The sequence below is a fragment of the Sus scrofa genome, chromosome 14 (genome assembly GCF_000003025.6).
Source record: "Sus scrofa isolate TJ Tabasco breed Duroc chromosome 14, Sscrofa11.1, whole genome shotgun sequence".
NCBI classification, from domain to species: Eukaryota; Metazoa; Chordata; class Mammalia; order Artiodactyla; family Suidae; genus Sus; species Sus scrofa.
Window position 1 is genome coordinate 100,679,905 of NC_010456.5, and position 12,565 is coordinate 100,692,469.

At 37.7% G+C, this 12,565-nt stretch overlaps 1 protein-coding gene across 2 annotated transcripts in view; it reads left to right on the forward strand.

Moving 5' to 3' along the window:
- The window catches only part of LOC100156277 (lipase member N), a 31,367-nt gene that overhangs the window by 1,042 nt on the left and 17,760 nt on the right, over window positions 1-12,565 (forward strand). Inside the window, exons 2-5 of one of the 2 annotated variants that reach the window (XM_021073255.1) lie at window positions 4,313-4,446; window positions 7,064-7,322; window positions 9,805-12,240; window positions 12,350-12,407. The gene's annotated coding sequence lies outside the window, so the exon portion shown is untranslated. Of the gene's footprint in view, window positions 1-4,312; window positions 4,447-7,063; window positions 7,323-9,804; window positions 12,408-12,565 lie in introns of both variants that reach the window. The other variant, XM_021073254.1, reaches the window with a different exon arrangement.

Consider the following 12,565-nt stretch of genomic DNA (forward strand, 5'->3'; position numbering starts at 1 on the left):
AGCCCCATCTGCAACTATGTGCAGCTTACAGCAATACCAGATCCTTTAACCCACTGAGTGAGGCAAGGGATCGAACCCACACCCTCATGGATACTAGTCGGGCTCTTAACCCACTGAGCCGCAATCGGAACTCCATGTTTTTAATTTTTTGAGGAATCTCTATATTGCTTTCCTTAGTGGCTTCAACATTTTGCATTCCCACCAATAAGGGCGCCAATTTCTCCACACCAACACTGGCTGCTTTGTTTCTTGGTTACAGCCATCCTAACAGGTGTGAGGTGGTTTCTCATTGCAATTTTGATTTTCATTCTCTTGATGATCCATGATGAATAGGAGAAGGTACACACCCTGAGGCTTCTCCCACAGGAAGGAGGGAGAAGAGTCGAGTGCACATCCATAGACAAGGTTGAGAAGTTCCCAGAATCTCTATCTGCCCTGTTGGTGAAGGTATTTTTGCCTTTATTTCTAAAAGACTTTTTTGGTTGTTGATAATAAAATTTTAGATTGACATGCTTATTTTTTTGTTATTCTCTCAGTGCTTTAAAAATAGTCTATATTGTCTCCTAGCACACATAATTTATGATAGGTATGTGATTTCTTTGTTTCTTTGGACTGAATGTACCTTTTATTCTTTGTTTTTAAAATTTTCTTTTAATCAGTTAATTTTAGCTTTTTGATTTTGGTGAGACTTGATGTGGCTTTGTTGTATATCTTGCTTGGAATTTGAGGGGCTTCTTAGATCTGGATTTACATTTTCATCAAATTTTGAAAATTTTTGTCTGCTTTTAAAAAATATCTTCCATACCTTCCCTTTTCTGGGTCCTTAATTATATATATATATATTTTTTCATTGACCCACAAGACATTAAAGCTGTGCTTTTCCCCATTATTTTTCCCCTGTGTGTTTCATTTTACATAGTTTGTGTTCCTATGACTTCATATTCACAAATCTTTTCTTTTTCAGTGTCTAGTCTGCTGTAATTATATCTGGTGCATTTTAAAATTTTTGAATACCGTATTCTTCACCTCTAGAAATCTCATTTAGGTTTTTTTCATGCCATCCATATCTATTCTTATTTTATGTTTTTCTTTAAATCTTCTAGCATAGTATGAATATTTTAATACTTATTTTAACATACTTTCTGCTGATTCAATTATCTATGTCATCTATGAATATTCTATAGATTGACTTTCTCCTGGTTATATGTTACATTTTTCTGCTTCATTCCTGCTTAATTTTTTTTATTAGATGACAGACACAGAGTTTTGCATTGCTGAGTGCTGAATTTTATTTATTCCTTTAAATAAGGTTGGATGTGTTTTGGAAGTTGGTTAATTTACTTACAGTTAAGTTTGATTGTTTTGAGACCTGCTTTTCATCTCCTTAGGGCAGGTCTAGGATAATCTTTCCTCTAAGGAAGTTTTGTGCTACTACTTAGGCATGAACTTTCTGATGTCTCTATTAAATTTCCCACATGTTCAGGGAGGTTTATCAATCCTGGCTGGTAGAAATTCAGATTAATTCCTGTTGCAAATATGGATGCTCTAAAATTGTTTTACTTACAGTTCCCTAGTAATTGTTCTTTCTCTGAAAGTTTTACTTTGTCCATTTTTGTTGAATTTTACTCTTTGCATGGGCAGATTATTATTTAGTCGAATGCTGGAGGGGATGTCTCTCCGTATTTCGGGAGCTCTTTCTCTGTGTTGCTCCTCTTTCTTTGATTTTCTGATCTACACATTTTCTTTTTTGTCCTGATCCTTCTTGACTTCCAGTCTCTGTCTTTTTAAGTCAATTAGACCACTGAGCTTTCTTTGGGTTCCACTACCTTTGCTGCGATCCAGAAATTGAAGGCAGACAGAACATTAAGGCTGACCTCATTTGTTTTCTTCCCCCTCAGTGATCACAGTCCTGTGCTGCCTGATTTACAATGCCTAAAAACTGCTGATCATTATTTGATTCCAATTCTCTAGGTTTTAGGATAGGATGATAATTCCAGACCCTGTTATTATCTCATGGCTAGAAGCAAAATTCAAGATTCTTTTTTAAAGTATGACATTCTGCTAAGGCATAGCCAGTACAACTTGATGTAAAATAGGTAATTGTAAAAAATGGAAAAAAATGTAATTATTAAAAATGTTAAAGTTTCTCTATGTTCCATTTAAATTTGTCTCTCTTACTATCTGTGTGTTGCAGGAAACTGATGAAATCCAACCCTCTGATTTTAGATATGAGTAACCACAATCAGAGAGAGTTTAATTAACTAGCCCAATGTGTATGAGTTATTGAGTAAAATAAAATTAGAACTGTAGTGCTGTATATTTCCAGAACTTTGATACAATGTAGTATTTCTACATCAGTTTTTCTCAAAGAGCCTTATAGCTTCATCCCTAATGTCTTTTTTTTTTTTTAATTTATTTTTGACAGAAAATGTTCCCAGGCCAGGGATTGAACTTGAGCCCCTGCAGTGACAATACCAGAGCCTTAATCTGCTGAGCCACCAGGGACCTCCACACCATATTTTTGATTATTATAGCTTTATAGTGTAGTTTTAAATCAGGACATACAATATACTCATCTTTGTTCTACTTCTAAAGATTGTTTTGGCTATCTGGGATCTTTTGCATTTCCAAACAAATTTTAGAAGTATTTTTTCTTGTTCTGTGAAAAAAATACTTTGATAGAGATTATATTGAATCTGTAGATTGCTTTGGGTAATATCGGTCATTTAAATTTATTTATTTACTTATTTATTTTTACTCTTTATGGCCACATCCATGGCATATGGAAGTTCCTAGGCTAGGGGTCAAATCAGAGCTGCAGCTGCCAGCCTACTCCACAGCCACAGCAACACAGGATCCGAGCCCCATCTGTGACCTACGCCACAGCTCATGGCAACACTGGATCCAAAACCCACAGACTGGGACCAGGGATCAAACCCACATCTTCATGGATACTAGTCAGATTTGTTTTTGCTGTGCCACAATGGGAACTCCCAAGGGTCATTTAAACTTTAATTCTTTCAACTCATGAGCATAGTATCTTTCTATTTGTTTGTGTCACCTCATTTCTTTCATCAGTGTCTCATAGGTTTCTGACTATAGGTCTTTTACCTCCTTGGTTACATTTATTCCTAGGTGTTTTATTCTTTTTGCTGTAATTGTAAATGGGATTGTTTTCTTAATTTATCTTTCTGATATTTCATTCTTATTGCATAGAAATGCAATGTAGTTCTGTTTATTAATTTTGTATCCTGCAACTTTACTGAATTCATTCATTGGTCTAATAGTTTTATGCTGGCAACCTTCAGAATTTTTAAAATATGGTGTCATGTCCTCTACAAACGGTGAAAGTTTTAGTTCTTTATTTCCAATTTGGATTCTTTTTCATTATTTTTCTCGTCTCATTCTGTGTCTAGGACTTTCTATTTTATGTTGGGCATCTTTGCATAGTTCTTTATCTTATCTTAGAGGAAAAACTTACAGCTTTTCACCACTGAGTATGCCAGCCTCCACTGATGGATGAGTAAGCTCCTGATGCTAATAGGCTAGAGGGAGGACTCCAAAATGGTGCTTGCCAGCACCAGTGTCCTCATCGCAGAACAAGCTGAAAGAAATGATTACTCCCAAGGGGGAGTTCCAGTTGCCTTCTGCCTCTCTAAGAGGCTCTCCAAGAACAGAAAAGTGTGTGTGACCTGAGTTCCTTTCAAATTACTGCCTCTGCACTGGGTCTCAGAGCATGTAAGATTTTGCATGTGCCCTTTAAGGGTGGAGTCTCAGTTTTCCATAGCTGCCTGGCTTTCCCATATGCTAGCCCTACAGATCTTCAAAGCCAGATGTTCTGGGGACTGTTCTTCCTGGTTCAGGACCCTCTGAGCTCATTTCACTTGCTCCCTGGGGAGAATCTCTGCAATTGTGATTATCCTTTCTTTGGTGGTTCACCTACCCAGCAGTGTGGGTCTTGACTATACCACATCTTTGCCCCTCCTACCTGTTTATTGGGTCTTTTTTATATCTTTAATTGTGGAAAATATTTTCTGCCAGTTTTCAGGTCATTCTCATCAATGGTTTCTCTGAAAATAGTTGTAATTTTGGTGTTCCCATGGAGAAAGTAAGCTCAGCATTTTCCTACTCTGCTCTGCTCTACCAGTCACTCTCCCTAAAACACTGCATTTCTTGGTCAACTAGGAAGAATTTCTTGTTTTTATTCCTACATCTTAAAAAATATTCTATTTCAATTTATAATTTATTTTCAGTAGGAGTCTCAAGGCACATTGCCCCCACTCTCATCAATCATATCTATTTAATATTTTAGGTTAATTTTGTATTACATGTTCAGAAATCTGAACTTGCAGCTTCTAGAGGGGAGAATACTTTAATGAGGAAACATTTTTCAGTTCCATTATAAGCCTACTTTGTACAGAAGTTGGGGAGACAGAGGTCTTCTTGGTAAGTGGTTTTATAATCTTTACCAGTCATTAACATAAAAAATTTACCCTGCACCTCTTATATATTAGAGGCTGGAAATATCTGATGCAACAAGGAAAACAAAGTTCTTATGATATATATTGAGTTGAAAATATACTGGGGAATTTCAAGCCAACAGGCATATAAGAAAAGTAACTAACATTCCTTAGCACTTGTTAATTTGTTTAGTATTTATCAAAAGCATGGCCAAAGCTATTTATTCCTGCCCACATCTCTGTGATACAGGTACTATACTTATTTTAAGGAAGACCAATGATGCTTAGAAGACTTCAAGACTAACTCAGGTCAATTATTTAAGAATTAGGATCAGATATGGATCTTGAGCCCAGAGTTGCTGGAATCCAAATTCCAGCTCTTGATACTTCCTAGCTTTGTCCCCCTAAAGATACAGATGAGGAAACCCAATATAGATTGTCCTGGTTAGAGAATTTCTGGAGCTGTGTACTGTGGGCAAGTTCAGAATTTAATACATTTTTAAGGTAAACAGCAAGACTAAAGCAAAATCTATGTCACCAAAGCAAAAGAAAGGGAGTGGTTGAACCAGAAACAGGGACAGGGGAGAAATGGGTAATGCCAGGAAAGAACAGGAGTGTGGGAGAATATGTAAAACAGGCTACCCAAGTTCTGAGTCAAAACCAGGCTGGCATAGAGCAAAGCCAGGTATGCCAGCCTGGTTGGTATTTATCTGACAAATCTGTTGATAGGTGTGTTGCGATAGCTTTTCCACATTCACAACGCTTTAGAGCAGCAGCCAGGAGACATCTACTTGACCCTACCCAATGTAATTCATCTCAGTAAAGCCCTGTCCTGAAACACAGGAGGATTACTCAACCCTCAACATGACAATCCTCCTTCCTATATTTAGTAGTATCAGAAATTTGGGGAAGTCATGCTTCTCTGTAAGAAAAGGCCTTTCCTTTATCTTCATGCCTGAGATTACCCATACGAGGCTGCACATTTTCACACCTTTAAAGGTCCATCTTCCAGGCCTTTCAGTGTTGGTTCCAACTGCTGTGTCCCACACACCAGTATGATGTTAGATGGATACATTTGACTTAGTGAAATTAACTAGCCCTCTGCAGCACTTCCTTTCAAGGGCATCAAGGATAATAGCAAGAGTTACAGAGATTGTCATTAACAGAAATCGCTCTCATTTCTATAACACTTCATGTTCTAGTCAAAGTGCTTTCATAGCCGTAATTGCCTTCCTTTTTATTGATTGAGAGGTAAGGAATGGCTGTGGATAAATGATCATGTTAGCATTAGATACTGGAAGTTCCAGAACCAGCTCCACTTTTACATTAGCCATGTGGCCCTTGGAAAGGCATTTATCATTGATTCTAGCAATTTTCTTTTGGGTGACCCTCATTCCTGCCTACCCCATCTGCTGTCATGAAGACCAAAGATGTACATGAAGCATATTTGTTTAGCAAAACACTTAAACATGGGCCCTGAAGTCAAATTGTCTAGGTTTGGTTCCTAGCTCCATTATTATCTTTATATCCATAGACAAGTTGATTAATCACTCTAATCCAAATTTTTCTATCTGTAAAATAGAGATATTTTAGTTATCCTCCATTACTGGGTTGTCATGAGATAAGGCATTAAAAGAATTAACACAATTCCAGTTACACAGAAATAAGTTAATACATATTATTTATAAAGTGTTATGTAAAGATAATTGCTTAATATGTTTAATCATGACCAAAATCCCATATGGAAAAATATAAATCTTAATTTGCATTGGAATTAAGTACACCAAAACATTAGATGACATATGTAAAGACATATTTAATCATAAGACCTATTTTCTTATCCTCTTGAGACTTTGATATATTTGTATATTAATAACATTAAGAATAGAAATCATCTCTGTCCATTATTTTGAAACACTTAATATTTGCCAGACATCATACTAAGTGCTTTCTGTACAGTATCTTGTTGGATTCTTAAAACAGTCCTGAAGACAGACTTCATGTTTCCTCCATTTTATAGACAGAGACTGAATGTTTGAAAAGTTAATAACTTCCTAAAATGGGAGACCCACTTTTTTGGGGGCACTGGGGGGATAAATCCAAAGCTGTTTCACTAATATAAAGGCCAGTGCTGTTAATTAACCATGATGCTATACTGCCTCTCACAATGCAATATTCCCAGAATAATAGTATTTGTCAGTCATTCTCCATTTATTCACAGGATCAATTAAATAACCTAATATCTTATCTAATGATACCTATCCAGTGCAGTGGAGGGAGAAGGGGAAGAGGTGTTGAGTGTGTGCATGGGGGTGGAGACTTAATATTTATTGAGTTCCTACTATATGCCAAGTACTGATGAGGCACATATTATTTCATTTAATCCTCACCATAGTTCATAATGAGTGAGATGTTAGTATATCCATTTTACACACGAAGAAAATAAATAACAGAATTAGCCATGGTTCCCAAAGCTAGTCAAAGAGCAAATAACTAGCTGTTTACTCTAATTCCCAAGAGTACTTTCATATGCTCTCAAGACTCTGTTTGAGGTATGGATATAATATGTACACAAAGGTAATAGCATATCATAACACACACAGGAATGGTTAGTCACAAAGTCTTATGGCAGCTCGAAAAAATGGAAGATTACAAAAGGCTGAAGTGCCAGAGCAGACATCTCAAAGGAGGAACTTAATGACCTAACTTGTGAGAAGACCTGAAGTGTCTACAAACAGAAGAAAAGGCAGAGAACATGGAATCTGTCTGGTTTCCAGTTGAACTTGGATAGGAGACCAGCTTCCTCAGGGCATTGGATCTGGCTACCTCATTCATGATTGAACCCACAATCACCCAGGCACAGTGAGTAATCAATAAATTGTTGTCGAATGGTCTGGGAATGTCATCTCTGTCCTACGGAAATTGGAATACTTTTAAGACATGTAGTTAATATATATTTGGCTGACTCATTCCTCAAAAATTTCTTAGCATACATAGATAAAGGGGCTATAGACGTGAGGGAGAGGGTACTAAATGAGATGTGAGCTTTTGTAGGGGAAGGCTGGCTGGCAGGGCACCAAAAAGCTTCACAGGGAGGCACCTGTTTGATGACTATGTTATATCAGGCTAGCCAGTCCCAACACATGACCTTGTCAGTGTCCCAGAAATGATTGCACTTACACATGCTGAGTCACATAACTGAAACTTACAAGAACCTGAGTGGCACAACCCAAAATAAGTCTTTATAATTTACACTTAAAACTATAGCTGTCAAAAGAGCTATATAGATTTTTTGGGGGGGGGGGCAAAATAATGCATTATTTCTCCGTAATGAAACACATAGGGCGTCCTAGCACAAAAAAAAAAAAAAAAAAAAAAAAAAATGTTACTTGTGAAGTTCCTGTCGTGGCGCAGCAGAAAACAATTACGACTAGGAACCCTGAGTTTGAGGGTTCAATCCCTGACTTCGCTCAGCGGTTTAAGGATCTGGTGTTGCCATGAGCTGTGGTGTACGTCACAGACACAGCTTGGATCTGGCATTGCTGTGGCTGTGGCATAGGCTGGCAGCTGTAGCTACGATTAGACCCCTAGCCTGGGAACCTCCATTTGCCACAGGTGTGACCCTAAAATGAAAAAAAAAAATTACTTGTTTGTGCAAGGGGAAAAAAAACAGAGGGAGTATATTATTTAACAAAAATCATTACTTATACAATCTTTCAATTACATTGAGCCTATTTTCACAAGGAAATAACAGTGTAAGTACTTTGCATGAATATTTTATTTTATTTATTTTTTTGGCTGCGCGCATGGCATATGGAAGTTCAAGGGCCAGGGACCAAACCTGTGCCACAGCAGCGACCTGAGCCACAGCAGTGACAGTGCCAGATCCTTAACCTACTGAGCCACCAGGAACTCCAGCATGAATTATCTTATTTCATCTTCACAATAGCCTTATAAAATAGTGCTTTTCTTATCTCTATGTTATAGATTACGAAATTGAAGTTTGGAGATACTGGCAGCTTGCCCCAAAATATCAGTTCTCTAAGCTCTGGAATCTTAACTTTAGATACCAAGCTCTTAATCTTTATGCTATAATGTCATGAGTATTTTTTATGAACTAGATGTGAATTCAGAACACAAGAGTTGTAGGGCACACACTGTTCTTTCCAAGTGGAACTTACAGACTAATGAAAAGGTAGATAATCTACAGCTACTTACTCACATAGTTAAACCTTTATAATTTCAATGAATCCCCAGTAAGCCAGTTGAGGACCCAACACTTTCACTGCTGTAGTTCTGGTTACTGCTGTGGCTTAGGTTCAATCCCTGGACCGGGAACCTGCCACATGTTGTGGGTGGAGCCAAAAAAAAAAAAAAAATCCGTCCTCATCAAGGTGAACAGGGAGGTCTCTTCTGAAGAAATGAAATTTTGGCTGAGATCTGAGAAGTTCCTAGGCCAGAGATCAAACCTGAGCCATTGCAGTGATAGCGCTGGACCCTTATCCCACTGAGCCAATTGGAAACTCCGCTCAACAAATATTTTTGATACTGATAGTGATCAGGGGACGGATGAATTCAAGATACCATGATATTAAAAGCCATCTACCCATCTTCAGGAATGCGGGGAGATTTGAGGTGATTTAATAGTGATTTAACAAAATAAGAATTTAGGAAAGAGGAGTTACCATGATGGCTCAGCAGTTAACAAACCTGACTGGCATCCAAGAGGATGCAGGTTCAATCCCTGGCCTTGTTTAGTGGAATAAGGATCCAGCATTGCCTTGAGCTGTGGTGTAGGCTGCAGATGCAGCTCGAATCCCGTGGTTGCTGTGGCCTTGGCATAGGCTGGCGGCTACAGCTCTGATTGGACCTCTAGCCTGGGAACCTCCGTATGCCACAGATGTGGCCCTAAAAAGACAGAAAGACAAAAAATTAATATAATATAATATAATATAATAGTTTAAAATATAAATAAAAATAAAAATTTAGGAAAGAAACAGAAGCATATATCAAAACAGCCACTGTTACCTTTTTGCATATGCCAATCACCATTTATTTACCTATACAAATTGATGAAATTATATCTAAAACTGACTCAATTTGAATTGAGCATTCTGTATGTGTTATTTTTTTTAATCTCCATTTGAATATACATCCTATAGAAATTCAAATACGAAATGAGCTATAGAGCATACCATACATAAATTCTGTACATTAAGTAAGCAGTTGAGCAGTTAAACCTGCGTGGAAGAATGTATGGTATAAATTTCCTCCTATTCTGTGGTATGACCCTTCCTCTTTGACCTTTGCCACCACCAATTCAGTCCTTTGCTTGCCACTCTAGGACCTGGATGTCATCAAAGACAACTGCCTGCACTTTTGGCAATTGGTAATAACTTCTTTTTAAATGTAAGTAAACTTTCCTTTGAGCATTTTGGATTGGGACAGCTGTATATTCATTAGCTTACTCTGGACTCTTTTTTAAAGCTTTTAGTATTTCAGTATTTATGATGGATAGAACTTTGTATTTGTCATTTCTCTTTTCTGTCTATTTGTCATAGCCATGCTCTGTTTGAAGATGGGTATAGTATAGTGGAGCTGAAATGGGGATTCACTGACACCAACAGTGAAGAGAACATACTCCACTATAGCAGATAATCTGAAAAACAATATCATTTCCTACAGAAATCATGAACACTGCCAACTTTGCTTTATTAGTGAATAAATACAATTTTAAAATTACGTCTTAAAATTGTATTTCTCACCTAAAGGCAAAGTATGCTAATCAATCACTTTTATACACACGTACACTCACACCCAGACACTCGCATGCATGTGCGTGTGTGCGTGTACACACACACACACATACCACTTATGGCTTTCTTGATTCCTGTTTTCATTTTAGGATGCATAGCAGTTTAGATAAATTATCTAGTGAGCAAGTGACAAATTCCATGTTCCTGTTCATGGAAGTCTTTTACTCCAGGGCAAAATTTGTCTCAAGGGTGTAAAGTTTTAAATTATTACTTTTCCCAAAATTCACATTAGTTTCTATTTTGTCGATTATAGCCTCATCTTTTTAACTTTGCACTGTTTTCAAGGGGAAATTATGCCCCCTTTGATATAGTTATGTGTGGAGACAAAGCAGTTTTTGGAAAGAAAGCTAACAATTAAACAAACCAAAACAAAAAGAGAGCGAGAGATTGTAATAACAAATGTATTTTGAATTAGAACATCAGAAAGAAAATAATAATCATTTTCATAAGTAAGACATCAAGTTCAAAGATCTATATTCCAGGGTCTATTTTTTAGCCATATAGATAGTTGAATGGTCAACCACTGTTAACAATTTGTTCAGGTTGTGATACAATCCTTGAGTCAAGATAGCAGAAATACCATTGATCTTCTGGAATGTTGTCCCTTAATCTGCACTTTGGCCAAATATCATCTATTTTTATGGAAAAAAAAAAGGCAGGGAAAATTTTAGCCTCTAGAGAAGAGAAGCTATCATTTTACATTTCACAGGGAAGAGGGTGAAGTTTCAATGTACTTTGTTTTGATTCATTTCGATATATTGAAGACTGACTAAAATAGCAAGCATATGTAAGAAGAATGATGAAACATTAGCTTCATTGATTTGGGACAACTCTGTACCTATACAAGAAATTGAATTGGAAGAATTCCCCTGGATATTCAGATAAACCTCAAAGCTGAGTAATATGAGAAGGCAGTAGTGTATAAATTCTTAGGTGAGTCAAGCTAGTCTACAATCCATAAAGGTCTGAGAAGCTTAACTGTACTCATCCTATTTCCACATGAAATCATGGCAACAAATCAATATTAGTATGCTTCCCAGAATTCTCCAAGGAGTCCACTGAAGTTTTGTTAGAAGGGATTGTTTTTAAAGTCATAACCCATGAGAGGATCCAGCCAAGCCCACACATCTCTCCCATTTTACTATCATTCAGGGCAAAGCATGGTTGAGTCTTTTGTTATACACTGAATGAGTTTGGACTGCTACATAATCTTTTCACCTATTTCAACCTACTGAGTGCTTCCTTTCACTCCACAACTGTTTGGCTCAAGTGGATCTTAGGATTGATTTGGACAAGTATGAATATGTTTGTGAAAGGATTTAAGAATGAGACCAAGCTAATGGAACTGCACCTACTTCATGCTGGGTGGCAACTTACCTTTCTTCCCTCTGAGAGATGAAAGAGATTCAGTTACTGCTTTGACTTTTCAGCTTTACAAAGTAGAATGGAAAAATGAGGCACTTTCACCTCCATTTTCCAGTGTTTCAGGAATAAATTGCCTTTCTTCTCCTCAGGCCTCTCTGCCAAAGTTGACAGCAGGTTGAATCCTTTGGCACCTGGGTTTAGTTTCCTCTGCTACATTGTTGACTCCAAACTCTTTCTGGCCTCCAAAGTGAGTCAGGATGGGCTCATCTTCTCAACTGAGTTAGAGTCAGATACTTCCCTGCACATTACATGGTTGACACCAGAACTCTCACAAGCATTGCTTCATTTGACCCTCACAGTGAACCCTTGTGTCAAGAAGGTAGATGTTGTTATCTCTGATTTTGTCTAGCAGGATCCTGAGTACATACCTCCTCATTTGATACACTGTTATGGAAATGCTGCCGAACCCTCCCAACAGTGACAGACATTCAGTGGAAACATGGAAGATTCAGTCAAACTGGTTATTTGACAAACATAGACCACTGTTGCCCAATCCACAAGTACATCGTGGCACTTGGAGTGTCAGGAAGACGCCCTGGGTGTGTGTCACCATCAAGGGTTTCTTCATTTCTACCAGCTTCCGGTCTCTCATTTATCTAGCTTCTAACTGCAACTATATCTCATTCTTCATTTTGTCCCATGCAAAAGTTCCCAAGTTCCTAACCAATAAGGAGTCCTCAGGAGCAGCAGGAACTCACCTGACTAGGTAAGACCAAGATTTATCACAACTGGGAGGCAAGTTGGGAGTGATAGCCAGGTGGAAGGACTCTGCACCGAGGCTGTCTACGTTCCTGTCCCAGTTCTGTCACCTGTTGGCTCTGTAACCTGGAGCAGATCTTTAATCTCACTAAGCCTTTGTTAATT